General features: G+C 39.8%; 1 long non-coding RNA gene across 1 annotated transcript; it reads left to right on the top strand.

The window, feature by feature from the left end:
- Positions 1-12,794: 12,794 nt before the first annotated feature.
- On the top strand, positions 12,795-13,867 carry LOC114475234 (uncharacterized). Its single transcript, XR_003675447.1, has 4 exons — positions 12,795-12,925; positions 13,304-13,411; positions 13,512-13,628; positions 13,729-13,867. It is a non-coding gene; the product is annotated as an uncharacterized LOC114475234 (long non-coding RNA).
- Positions 13,868-15,262: the final 1,395 nt, after the last annotated feature.

Raw genomic sequence — 15,262 nt, 5'->3', positions numbered from 1 at the left:
AATACCTTCTCAATAAAGACAATACAGTGTATTAAATTATATACAGTCAAAATTACATAGAATAATGTTTGATTAGATTTGATTAGATTGTTATTGATCATCAATAAATAAAACAGTATGCTCATCTTCAAATTCTTACACATCTCAGTTTACAGAAACACAATGTTATATAAATATTTTTTCAGTTAATGCCAATTACTAATTTCTTGCTACACATAAAACACACATATTTAACCTGTACATTGGTGGTTAAATTAATTTGTTCCCACACAATTAAAATCTTTATTTTCTTCCAGAATAGTGTTTTTGTTGGTTTAATTTTTTTACCAGGGATTTAAAACTTAAGGAAAGTTGATGGTCTGTAGATGTTGCAGGAGGTGAAGTAGGAAAGTGCTGAGTCATTGCACAACGTGATTTATTTTAGGTTAACAAATTGTTATATCTTGATTTTATTTGTCATTAATCATTAAAAGCCTCTGTATAAATAAAAAAAAAGCCATTGCAAAAGAGTCAAAGAGCCACATGAGGCTCCAGAGCCACAGGTTGCAGACCCCTGCCCGAGGGGGACACGTACTCCAGTTTGAGTATTTAAAAATAGACATAAAGAGAAGAAAAGAAGATCTAATGAGTATCTGTAAAATAAATATTAAATAATAAAACAGTAAATAAATAAAAAATGTGTTTTACTAATTTATTAACGCGGAAGATTCATGTTTTAGTCGGAAGTATATGTAGATTCAGCAGTTATATATTATTATATTATATCTTTAGATAAATATGGTTTAGTGTGTGTGTGTGTGTGTGTGTGTGTGTGTGTGTGTGTGTGTGTGTGTGTGTGTGTGTGTGTTGATGTTCTGATGGAGAGCACGTGTGGTCAGAACAATATACTATATTGTACGAACAATATACTTACAGTATATTGTACGAACAATATAGTATATTGTACGAACAATATAATTATATTGTACAAACATATTATATTGTACGAACAATATAGTTATATTGTACGAACAATATAGTTATATTGTATGAACAATATAAGTATATTGTACGAACAATATAATGATATTATTCGAAAGTGGATTTTGATAAGGAAGATACGGAAGCGTAGACGAAGACGATGAATGTGCAGGATTTGATCAAATTCTACTTCATGCTTGGGCTGAGGCATGGAGAAATCCTCATGATGCTTCGTTCAGTGGACGATATTGTTATTAGTATGCGCACACTGAGGAGAAAGCTTCAAAGTATGAGGCTGTACAGGAGGAAAAACCACTCGGATCCTCTGGAGGTAGCAGCGTTCCTCATTGATCAACTCGAGAACCACGGTAGGCTTTATGGATACAAGTTTCACCACCTAAAGTGTCTTCAAGCTGGATACGTGGTGACCCAAAATACAGTGAGACATCTGCTTAAATTTATTGACCCCATTGGTGTGGAACTGAGGCAAAGAAGACGGCTGATGCGACGCATGTATGTGAACCCTGGACACAATTTTCTTTGGCATGTTGATTCGTACGATAAACTGAAGCCATTTGGAATATGTATAAATGGAGCAATTGATGGCTTTTCCAGACAAATTATATGGCTTCATGCATTTTCAACAAACAGTGATCCGAAAATCATCGCTGGCTATTTCTTAACTGAAGTTGAAGAGAGAATGGGGACTCCTGCCAGAATCCGAGCAGATTTGGGGACTGAAAATGTCATCATGGCAGAGATGCAGCGATTCCTTCGGTGGAGTGTTGATCGCTCCACCAGTAACTGCTACATCTCTGGATCCAGCAATCACAACCAGTGGATCGAAAGCTGGTGGGCTTTTCTGAGGACGCACCACGCTCAACACTGGATGAATCGTTTCCAGAAACTGAAAGACAATGACTACTTCTCTGGTGGCTTTTTGGATAAGCAGCTTGTTCTCTTTACTTGTTTAAGGATTGTGAGGTATGTATGTTAACAGTCATACTTAGAACATCAAAACAATCATGCTCATTATCTGTATAAGAATGATTATGCTGCATTATGTGTGTGAGAGGCAGAGGGAAAGTGTTAGTAAATGTAAGAAGTAGTGCTGGGCGATATGGACCAAAATATCTCAATATTTTATCCTCAAATTGTGATATACAATATAAATCTCGATATTTTTAACTCAACAGTCTTACTAGAAATACAATTCTGGGTCAAATTTGCTGATAGAAAATGCCAGTTGCACAAGCCACTTTTGGCTTTTTCTTCCAGGGACAGCATGTGTGAGTGATTCCTGTAGTGTCTCTTTTTTTACGAGTAAGTCTGGGATGCATTAAGCAATCCATCTAACTGTTCTTTTCATGCTTTTCTTTTTTTCTCTTTTTTTTCCCAACACTACAACAAGTGCAATCTTTTAACAGCAATGCATGTTTTGTTATTGCAATTAAATAAATGAATTTATTTTATTGCATAATTGTGACCATCACCAGCTCTCCCTAAGGAAGGGTAAGAAATACTTTATTAAAGGGAGGATTGTAAAAAGACAGGGCAGTGTTACACCAAGGTGAGGGGGTGGGTGGTAGTGGGAAAGGAACAGGGAGGAGGGAAGAGTTGATTGTTTTCAAGTGAGAATGAGATGTGGTTGTGTATATTGTGCTTATTATGTTGTGTTATCAAGCCAGTCTGGTGACCAGTGTGAGGCTTAGGAATAATGGTGGTGGCTGTGGACAGAGGAAGAAGTGAGTGGAAATTCCATAAAACAGGTATTTGGGAACAACGTGTCTATGGTTGAGCCCAGTATGAGTGTTATCCCACAGCCAAGGCCAGTGCATCCATGACCAATGTATGTGTAAAAACCGCCCCCCACATATACACCCGAGAAAGCCCAAGGAGCCAAGGACCCAGGGCACCACGCCACCGACCCCAACCCCCAGGCCGCCCCTGCCAACATAATTTGACAAACCTGCTGGAAATAGCTTATGAACATAACATTGAACCTCAAAAAATATTTTCTAAAGGAGAGAGATTTTACATTTTTTGCTTATTTGTGAATGTAATTTTTATTGACACTTTCAGACTACAGGGTATGTCCTCTCCATTAAGTATTTATCCCCTAAGTATCTCTTTTATTTGAGAATTGTACAAAGCCACAAACAGATTGTAAATAACAAGTAAAAACTATTTCTTCTACAGGAGGAGCTGCAAGAAGTTTCACATCTGTGGAACAGCCACATCATGCGTCACAGCAGAAATGCAGTGGCACCAAGTGGACATCCACTTCTTCTGTACACCATTCCTCATCTGTTTGGTGGACAAGATCACCTGAAAACAGTCTCTCCAGGAGCTGTGGAGGCTTGTAAAGAGGAGTGCCAACAGAGAGGACATTATCCTTGTGATGAAACCGTTTTCAATTTGTGCTGCCATATTATGTCAGAGAACTTCTTGCTCCCACCAACCAATACAGAGGAAGCCATAGAGTTATATCTTTTCCTTAGAACATACATTCTGAAAACCTTATAAGCAGTCTCATGTTCCAAGGTTGTAGGTAAAAATTCCTGCATGTCAATTAATAACGTAATAATAAATGTCAACTTAGAGGCAGACACAGTTAAGCTTTTGGGAACGTAATCTCTATATTAATTAAATTGATATTTAATCACAATTATGACGTAATTCTAATTCTAATCGTAAATTACAAATTTATGGGAACATAAATGTGTGATATATCGTTTCAAAGGTAATTCAATGTAGATTACGATTATGCATTGCACAATTTGATTAGGGGCCCACTCCCCTATTTTCGGCAATTTCCATTAAAGTCATTTTCTCATTTATTTGTGAGTCAAATATTGCGACAGTTGGTGATACCGAATCGTTGACACATTCCAATATATGAATGGGGCCCATTACCCCGTATGTCCCATGGGGCGCCAGGGGCCCCATTTTTTTACTCGGTGGAACCGAGTCATTTGACTGAATTCTTGGGAACGTGGTACATGCCATTTGGCACGGAGACGTTCCGCGGAGCCCCGGTCGTGGTTTATCCGAACTTGTTTGAATTTGTTTTCCTTTCATAAGCCTAAATCTCATATTGTTATCAACCATTGTATTTACAACATTTAATGTTTTTCTTTTTGGAATAATGAAGCCAAGTGAAATGATGAAAACCCCAAATAAAAAAATACAGCACCATCAAAACAACAATAATAAATAAACCACATTGTTCAAAAAACAAATATGTTCATCTTTTTTCAGCTGTCAAGAATACAACAACAATTTTGTTCAATTCAAAACTACACGACACTTTTTTCATGGTAACTGGCACAAACATATCCAACAGCCAATGCAATGTTTCTGAATCCAGTTCTAAATTCAGGAGTGAACTTGTGTTTTAAAGTTTAGAATAGAATAATTATAAACCCCTTTTAAATACCATCCTACAGAAAACTCAATGGTGTTGAATGATCAAGAACATACCTGTTTAGGCAAACCACATACAGTACAAGGATGCTTGATGTGCCAAAAGAATCCAAAAAATTGGATCCTTTTGGCACATCAAGCATCCTTGTTCCTCCTCCCCTGCGTTTCCTCACTTGTTTGCCTTCATGAATCCACCCCAACTCAATTCTTCTGGTCTTTTTTTCAGCCCATTTGTTGCATTTTGCATATTGTCTTTTTCGCTTTGGTGCCGATGTCTCGTCTCCTTTCAAACATTTATCATCATTATCAACGCCCATCTTCTTCTTTAGTTTTTCAAGCAGTGAATTTTTTTGGAGTCTTTTGTATTTGTATCTTTGCTTTCCAAACAGAAGCGTCTTGCTGCTATTCTATCTCCATAGGTTGGGATGTAACCGGAGAGTGTGCCATCATCCATACAGTCAATAACTGTAGCGTCAATCTGTAGAGAGACAGAAAATTATATGCAAACTAACAAACAAGCTTGATACCTAATGCAACATCCTGCAACAAACAACACAGCACTCTGCTACACAATAAGCTTTTTTACACTCTCGGAACATTCAGTTCTCGTGCATGCGTTCAAAGGTCGAGTGGTATAAACTCACCTTTGCTGACAGCGAGTCTGACAGAGATTTAGATCATTTTAACTGTTGGAGCGTTGATTCATTGAAAGATGTTTTGCGTTTAAAATGTGTATTGGTCTCCAAGGCAGAAAGACAGAGTTAGCTGCCAAAGCTAATGCTGCACACGAGCGAGCTGAAAATTTAGTTTTTCCTGACTTTTCCGTCACTTTGAACTGTGGACCTGTTCATCTTGTGCACTTCGTCCAAATTTGTAAATTGGATTGAAATAACAGCCTAATAAAAATAATCATGGACCTGGTGTATGTCGTTAAGTTCCATCAATGGGAGAGGAGTGTGGAAACAGAAGACGTCTGTCGCTTTGACAATGAGACCAAGAAGTAGATTGTAATTATAATGGTTTTGTTACATAAATTAATCAAAGTTATTAAAAACAAAGTTAAAATACACAAAAATATAATAAAATTAACAGTGCATAATAAATATGAAATATCAAAAGCACAAGGCTACATGGCTTGTGGGAACAAAAAGACTTTCATTGATTCTGACCAATTATAGGCACTTAGGTCCTGCTGTATGGAGTTTGCATGTTCTCCCTGTGCTTACGTTGGTCACCCAAGAATGTGGTTCCCTCTGACAATACAAACACATACTGTCAGGATAACTAGAGTCCCTATGTTGCCTGTAATGAATGGGAGTGTGAGTGTTGTCCGTTTCTCTGTGTCTGGTTGGTAGCCATGTGAAGGACTGGCGCTTTGTAAGGTGTACCTACGGCCAGCATTGAGCCCGATGACAGCTGGAGAAACGAGCAAGCTGTTCAGAAAATGGATGGATGATGACCTGAGAAGTATAATACGGGCCGGCGCACACTCGCACTCTACGAGGTCCGAATGCGCGCGCACCCACCTCCTTCCCTCGTTGCCTTAAAACACTTGACCCGTGGAAAAAAGAAGAAAATGAACTTTAAACTTACATGTTCCTCCTCCATGCGGGAAAGGCACTCCTCAGGCACACCTCGTTTGCGCAGGAACCGCAACAGTGGAGAATCCATGTTTTCTTCCTTCGTTTGCTCTTACTTCCGGTTAAATGTCCACCATCTGGACATTATTATATCACGTTCGTACAATATAAGTATATTGTTCGTACAATATACTATATTGTTCGTACAATATAACTATATTGTTTGTACAATATAATATCATGTTTGTACAATATAATTATATTGTTCGTACAATATAGTGATCAAAAATATATTTTCAACTGTGGCAGCTCTACGCTTCCGTAGAAAACAGTTTAGATGATGTGTTCTGCAACATCAAATAGGCATACAGGCATACGGGAGACAAGGAGCTGTACTCCAGGGCCAGGGCAGAGCTAAGGAGGGGCATCAGAACAGTAAAGGGTGCATAAGAATAAAATTGAGGGACATCTAATGGACAACAACCCTTAGCAGGTGTGGCAGGGAATCCAGAGCCTCACAATCTACAATAATAATATAATGTAATAATAATAAACTTAATTTATAGACCACTTTTCAAAACACACGTTACAAAGTGTTTTCCAAAGGCAAGTATTAGGCTCTCCGATTAAAGTATGTTTTAAGAAGTAATTTAAAGGGGACATATTATGCTATTTTTCACTCATCTTCAACAACATAGTATTTGAGGTTTATATTCCCTAACCCGCCTGTTTTCTGGAGTTTTAGTCATCTGAAAAGTCACTTTCTGACCAATTCTAAAACCGGGCTGTAAACACTGACTGCACACAACAGTTGATCACTAGCAACTTTCTTTTGCTATTCACACACTTGTTATTGTTTTCAGCCAGAAAACTGGACTTTACATTAAAACAAATGGATATTTAAGCAGCTCTGGTGATTGTGATCCCCATCAGTTCACCTACAGAATCAATTGCTCCACTGAGGATGCTATTGCATCACTTTGTACACCATGCTGAGCCACCTAGAACATCCAAGAAAGAGTCTCAGGTATGAAAAATTGGACAGCACCAAGCCCCGACATGATGCCCGCCTACTGACTAAAGAAACTCAAGGCACTCCATGAGCGCTTGGCAGCACAAATGAACCAGCTGCTGAGAGATGGGAATCACCCTGAATGGCTAATCAAAGGGCGCACAATCCTGATCCTGAAGGATCCCTCCCATCCAACTATCGACGAATAACCTTCCTCTCCACAACGTGGAAGCTCATGTCTGGCATCATAGCGGCTAAGATAAGCAGCACATGGATCATTACATGAGCACAGCTCAGAAGGGAATCTGTTAAAATACCAGAGATGCCAATCACCAGCTCCTGGTTGACAGAACAGTCGCTAGAGACTGCAGAACCCAAAACACTAACCTGAGCACTGCCTGGATTGATTACAAGAAAGCCTACGACTTAATGCCATATACTTGGATCATTGAATGCTTGGAGCTATACAACATAAACAGGACTCTAAGAGCCTTCATTGCAAACTCGATGAGGTTGTGGAAAACCACCCTTGAGGCCAATGACAAGCCACTTGCACAAGTTTCCATCAAATGTGGCATATACCAAGGAGACGCCCTGTCCCCACTGCTGTTCTGCATAGGCCTGAACCCCCTCAGCCAAATAATCAATAAGACTGGCTATGGATACCGACTCAGGAACAGGGCCACCATCGGTCACCTCCTCTACATGGATGGCATCAAGCTGTACGCTAAGAATGAGCGAGACATAGACTCACTGATCCATAACACCCGAATCTACAGCGCAGACATTGGGACGTCATTCGGACTAGAGAAGTGTGGTCGGATGGTGACTAAGAGAGGGAAGGTAGTCCACACAGAAGGAGTCTCACTCCCGGAAGAAACAATAGCAGACATTGAGGACAGTTACAAGTACCTCGGAATCCCACAAGCAAATGGCAACCTCGAAGAGGTGACAAGGAAAGTGGCTACGGCCAAATACCTCCAACGAGTAAGGCATGTCCTAAGAAGCCAGCTCAATGGCAAGAACAAGTCCCGGACAATAAACAGCTATGCCCTACCAATAATCAGATATCCTGCAGGAATAATAAGCTGTCCAAAGGATGAGATACAGACCACAGATGTTAAGACATGAAAGCTCCTAACCATGCACGGAGGGTTCCACCCCAAAACCAGCACCCTGAGTCTGTACGCTAGCTGAAGGGAAGGAGGCCGAGGACTAGTGAGCGTGAGAGCCACTATCCAGGATGAAACATCCAAGATCCCCAAGTACATCAAGGACAATGCTCCAACAGATGACATGCTAAGTGAATGTCTCAGACAATGGAGAACAGGAGGTGAGGTGCTGGACGTTATGTCATGGGAGGACAAGCCCCTACATGGGATGTACTACCGAAACACAAGTGAAGTGGCGATATCAGGAAATCGTACCAATGGCTAGACAGAGCTGGACTGAAGGACAGCACAGAGGCACTCATCATGGATGCACAGGAGCAGGCCTTGAGCACCAGAGTAATAGAGGCCCAGTTCTACCACACCAGACAAGACCCCAGGTCTAGACGGTGCAAAGAGGCCCCTGAGACAATCCAGCACATAACTGCAGGGTGTAAGATACTGACAGGGAAAGCTTACATGGAGCGCCATAACCAAGCTGCTGGCATAGTGTACAGAAACATCTGTGCAGAGTATGGGCTGGAAACCCCAAGGTCAAAGTGGGAAACACCTCCAAAGATGGTAGAAAATGACCGAGCTAAGATCCTGTGGGACTTCCAGATACAGACGGACAGAATGGTAATGATGAACCAACCGAACATTGTGGTGGTGGACAAAGAGCAGAGGAAAGCCGTTGTGGTTGACATAGCAATACCGAGTGACTGCAACATCAGGAAAAAGGAACATGAGAAACTAGAAAAATACCAGGGGCTCAGAGAAGAACTGGAGAAGGCCTGGAAGGTGAAGGCATCAGTGGTACCCGTGGTCGTCGGGGCATTCGGGGCACTGACCCCCAAACTGGAAGAGGGCTACAGCAGATCTCAGGAAATACATCAGACAGCTCGGTCCAGAAAAGTGCAGTGCGAGGAACAGCAAAGATACTGAGCAGAACCCTCAAGCTCCCAGGCCTCTGGTAGAGGACCCGAGCTTGAAGTGAAAAGAGACCGCCCGCGGTTTTATATATATATATATATATATATATATAAAATGTTATTTCATTAATACTAAAAGTTGACTATATTACTATAGACCGTCAACTCTCGTTTGTTTCATCGCCTTGTTTTTATAAAGGGCAAGACTTCAGACTGAGCTTGACCTTCTGCTCACTAGGGAGGCAGAACAGCTAGTCTTAGATCTTTGTTAAAGTTTTTGCCCGCAGACTAGAATCTGTCGTACCGTCATTAATATCAGATGACCAGACAGGATTCATTAGGGAAAGGCACTTGTTCACTAATATACTAATATACGGAGGCTTCTTAGCATCATCCACACACCTTCCTCTCCGACTGAACCAGAAGTAGTTATATCACGAGATGCTGAGAAGGCTTTCGACAGGGTGGAAAGGGCCTACTTCTTCTCCTGCTTACATCAATTTGGATTTGGAGATGGCCTGGTCTCATGGATTTGGTTGGTGTACACTACCCCCTATGCATCAGTGTACAAACACTCAACGTTCAAAATTATTTCCTCTTTTTCGGGGTACACGCAGAGGGTGCCCTCTATCACCCCTCTTGTTCGCAATTGCCATTGAACTGTTATCTATAGCCTTAAAGAAGAACAGTGGGTTTAGAGGAATTCAGAGATGGAGTGTAGAACACAAAGTCTCTTTATATGCAGACAATCTGCTGCTCTATGCGCGGGATCTTGTATCCAGCATTGACCATATCCTCTCGCTTCTGGACTCTTTCGGTTGTCTTTCAGGTTATAAACTAAACATCCAGAAAAGTGAGTGCTTTCCTGTTAACCAATTAGCTGGAGACTTGCCAACATCCCCACTTTCCTTTAGATTCTGTGGTACGGTATTCAAATATCTAGGTATCAATGTTACTAAATACATTAAATCCCTATGGGAACAAAACCTTACAGCCTTGACCTCATTGGTAAATGGGACCTACAGAGATGGAACAAACTACCACTCTCTATAGCTGGAAGAGTGCAGATAGTCAAAAAGAATGTATTGCCCAGATACAGTACCTGTATGTCTTCCAGAGTCTGACTTTCTTCCTAATTAGATCTGTTTTTAGCAACATTGATAGTATAATATCTTCATTTATTCGGGCTGGCAGACATCCAAGAGCTGGTAAGTCCTTGCTACAGAAGAGCGTGTGGTGGGCTTAGCCTATCTAACCTTCCCTACTACTGGGCCACCAACGCACACAAAATCATGCTTTGGTGTACTTCCGGCAGCTGAGCTGACAGCAGCAAAAGAGCAGAGCGGAGCTCACAGAGGAATTTATTTACTAAACATGAACTTTTTCTTCTGAGAAATGATACGATACCTCAACATCAAAATCTATCATTTACCATCTGACTCTGGCTCTGAGGTAATCATCTACTGCTTTTTTATTTGCTGGCTCAACTGGAAAGCTAAGTAGCAAGCTAGCTAGCTACAAGTAGCAAGCTAACTAGCAGAAGAATGGCTCTTTCCACAACAGAATACAGCAGTCTTCTCCAAAAGATTACTGAACTGGAGACTACAGTGCGAGGAATACAAGTTAACATTGAGGTTAAGGCCTGGGGGTTAAATCCGGACTTCTAAATGTCCAAAAGCGATCTGCAAGGGAAAGTAAAAAGGCCGTGTCTATGGATACGTTAAACGTATTCATAGACTCTATCTATGCATACGCATTGGCCCCTCATTGGCCAGTTTAGATCATGTGATGGGTTCACCACGTGACTTAAAGTTCCATCAGTTGTATTTTAGCTCATATTTATTTTTAGCTACCCCGCTAACCCATTTATTTTAGCCCTAACCCTATCTTTAACCCTAACATGTTTATTTTTGTATATGTATTTTTAAAGGTGGAAATTGCCATGTTAAATATGTTAAAATGAAAAAATTCATATGTCACGTTAGCGGAAAGAAGAATCCTTCACTGTGACACCTTGACCACTTGGCCATCCTTACATGGTGAAAACAAAAGCACATTACGCATATGTAGAAAAGATTCGGAAACATACCCATAGTCTCGGGGGCTATGGCCACATTTAATGCATCTCTAGACACTTTCAAGTAAAATTGTCTGAGAAAACACGAAACATTGTGTAAATGACCAAATAATGTAGTTGTGGATATCGCATCAGGGTTGCAAAGGGGCATAAAATATCTGGCAAATTTCGACGGGAACTTAATAACTTGGGGATTTTTGCAATGTATTAAAAAAAAAAAATAGAAATTTTTAATGGGAATTATTTATTGAAATTAAGCAGAAATTAGGAGTATTTTGAAATCACTGTATCATACCCAAACATAAATATTGGCATCCATGCAAAATAATACACTTTAGCAAAACATAACATTTAGAGTTTTCTTTGGAAATAGAACATTACAATTATTCAAGTGGAGTTTCATTGAATTTATCACAAATTCCCATGCTTGTAGAAAACAATGGAAGTCATTTTTACTCTCAAATTGTTGAAAGAAACCTAATTCTGTGGCAGTGGCTCAACTATTAATGTGGAAGTTGTTTGATTCCCAACCACTGCGGCCTACTTGAGGTCAAACTGGTCCATTTGGCCCATGAACTAAAATGAGTTTGACATCGCTGCCTTAGGATGTATCCTTCCAGTTTATGTATTAACTGTGTGTGTTGGTTTCAGGCCGTGCAGGACTTTGGGTCTATGTGTCAGGAGAGAGATGCTGAAGAGGTCAAAGGAGTCCTTCCATACTGGTCAAGGATTTACTGCAAGATATCAGTGGTGAGTTCATTTTTTACCAGCCATGCCACAATGTTCAGAAATGTGTCTGACATCACACGCTCAAAATAAAATGTCATCAATTTCATTAACTAAAACTTTAATTTGCTGAGCTTCAGAAATAAGGCATCTGCTGATTGCTTTGATGTTTCCATTGGAGATTCCTTGACCTCCGCATAGTAACTTTAGCAAGATTCTTTTAGTCTTCAAAAATCCACAAAAGAACAACATAAAATATACAAAGAAACATTAATAATACCCAAAATGATAACAAATACAAAAAACAGCAAACATTATACAAAGAGGCTCCAAAAATATACTTGCATTGTGTGACAAAGTGGGTGAGAACACACCATTTGTCCCATCAATTTCATCTTGTGTACTAGTTAGCATTGCTATTTAATTGCTGAGTGTTCTTTGCTACTCACCTGCACCACCATGTGTTCCAGGGACAAAGGGAAGGTGGATACCACCATTTCCTGCATTTATACTCTGGGTGACAACTCCAGTGATGTCACTGGTGATGTCACTGGGTGAGACCAAGTAGAAGGGGTGGGACATAAAATTAGGTTATTTGATTAAAGGGAGAAATGTTATTTAAATAAGTGTCGTTATATAGAAACAGTATTTGGCACTTCATTTAGCATTTATGTATGAAATGGAAGTTGTGAATGACTGTGTTCTCTACCTGATTTAAGGGGGAAGTACTTGGCGCTACCTAGGTAGATGGAGCTGCCTTGATTGACTCCTGCTGACAGGAGTCTATTTAAGCAGTTTGTCTTGGACTGTTGGGGGGGTTGGGATGTCAGTGTAGCTGGAGACACTGGAGGCTAAGTCAACCAGGGCAATTGTCCACATGCTATATATATGTGTTACATTGCAAGTGAAACAGAGATTTACTTTTGTTCCTGGAAATAAATTATTTTTGCATCTGGATTAAGTTTCCCTCGTCTGCCTCCTACCACATCCGAGCCACTTTGGTCACACTTCCTAACACATTGTGTGTCTTTGTTGTCGTCGTGTGTGTGTTTTATTAATATTTGGTGCGTTTTTTGTTGTTTGTGTGTTTTTTGTATTATTTAGGACATCTTTCTATTATTTTGTGTGTTTTTGTTGTCATTTGGTGTATTTTTGTTGATGTTTGTGTGTTTTTGGTATTATTTTGGGACATCTCGCATTTTGTATGTTTTTGTTGTTTGTGTGTTTTTGGTATCATTTAGGACATGTCTCTCATGTTTTTGTCATTGTTTTGTGTGTTTTTGATGTTGTTTAGTATGTTTCTCTGTCATATTGTGTGTTTTTGTTGACATTTTTTTTGTAGTCATCTTTTTGTATTTCTTTTTTCTTTTTGTCTGTTTTTTGTGTTGCTACTTTCCCATGTTTACTTTGCAGTTTACATTATTTATTTTTGTGCACTTCAGGTCGGTGACTGACGGAGGTCTGTGGTCACTGACCCTGGATCGTTACATCCGCACCAACGACTTGGCGAACACTGGTGATCTGAAGAAGCTCTTTGGTAGTGCCGACAGGTCTGTGTCTAAAGTCATTTCAGTGTAAGCGTTCCAGTCTCTATGTTTGCTACTATGCCGTATACTCACTATTGCTGCCTTTGACCCTGTATGTTCCCAGAGTCTCAAAGCAAACTGAACACGCTTCAGGTGCTTTGCCCCACGTTGTCGGCACAGGACAAGGAAACACTCGTCACTCTGGCCACCGCAGGGTTAATCAACTGGCAAGAAAATGACAGTAAGGAAAACCAGATGGATATCGTTACATTTAGTTAAATAATATGAATTTTAAAAATGAAAGCAAGTATTAAAATGTATTGTTTTTTTTTTTTTTTCAGACGTGTGCTGTTATCTGGCCGTCCTGCAGTGCTGTCTTAATGCCAACACACATGTAGATGTAGAGATTATACAAGCAATTCTGGCCACTGTGATGGAATGGAGAAACAGCAAGGAGGACTGGTTTCTGTTTAGCAGGTAATATTACCAAATCTATCAATATTTAAGTATATGATATACAGCAGAGGTGTCAAACTCATTTTAGGTCAGTTTGAGCTCAAGGGGGCCACAGATCTTTGATGGGAGAAAGAGCAAATTGTTACTGTGCCCTTGTTTGCACTTCCACATATAAATGATCTATACACATATATATATATATATATATATATATATATATATATATATATATATATATATATATATATAGCTTGCTGGAGTGATTGGATTTGATCTGTAGTTTTGATTTCAAATATTCCATTACAACTTTTGAGAATGGGTAGAGCATCAGGAGTGTCAGTGGCAGAAAACCATGAGCCATGCATACTCGATGAGAAACATGCAAACTAGTGACCGTGCACCATTCACCTGTCTGCTCTTGTTCACATTCCTCGATTTAATAGTTTTAAAACCCTCTATAATACATGGAATACAATCAAATTCAAGCACAATAATGTTTATTAGCCTTCACAGACAAAGTTAGAATCTCAGTAGAAAAAGGGGGTTGTTTTGTGTACCACCCATCCTGGAAGAGGGGGAAATATTTGTAATTTAAAAAGTAGGAACAATTAGTTTAAAACCGGCAATAGATTGGATACATAATGTATTGATCCCGAAGGAAATTGTGCATTAGTCTGTTGCTCACATTCACACAAACAGAGCAGGATCTACAGAGTTAAGAAGTTAAAAACAAATAAAAAAATCAATAAATGCATAAAAGTCCAAGAGAAGTTAAGGCACTGCAAGACAATGTTCAAGATATTTCCTACTAATTGTGCATGACAAAAATCATGATGTGGTTAAATTGGAAAAAATAAGCATGAAAAATGGTGAACAGAGGTTAAAAGTGACCAATAATGGGTCAATATATGCAACATTAGGATGGAAAAGTGGTGGAAAGGGTTATGAGTGCCGAAAATGTCCTTGAACGTGGAAAAATATGCAGAAAAAGCATTGAAATTTGATGGAGAAGTGGCAGAAATGTGAGTAATGTAGCAAAAATGCATTAAAAGGAGCAAAATATGGCAAGAAAAAGTGATGAAAATAGGTTAAAATATGGCAAGTTTAGTGTAGTTGCAGATAAAGGGTAAAAATGTGCCCAAATTCTTCAAAAAAATATTCCCAGTTTCTTGAAGGCATCTGGCTTGTGTCTCGCAACCCCTGGCTTGAGGGTCTTCCCCCTGGTGGAAGCAGCCAAGCCGTGCTTCCACCAGGGGGTGACATCCAGTTGGGATGATTAGTGAAGAGACTCTGGGACGAGAGACTTGGGGTTACCTCAGCAGTAAATGGAACAGCTTGCTGTTTTCTCTGCCCAATTTAAAGAGTTTCACCACGCCGTTTAATACCTGCTTTGAACTTGTTTTTGTCCATCAGGTGGGG

The sequence above is a fragment of the Gouania willdenowi genome, chromosome 14, assembly GCF_900634775.1.
Source record: "Gouania willdenowi chromosome 14, fGouWil2.1, whole genome shotgun sequence".
In the NCBI taxonomy this organism is placed as follows: Eukaryota; Metazoa; Chordata; class Actinopteri; order Blenniiformes; family Gobiesocidae; genus Gouania; species Gouania willdenowi.
Note: the sequence above shows the minus strand (reverse complement) of the source record. Positions and strands in the feature narration are given on the sequence as shown.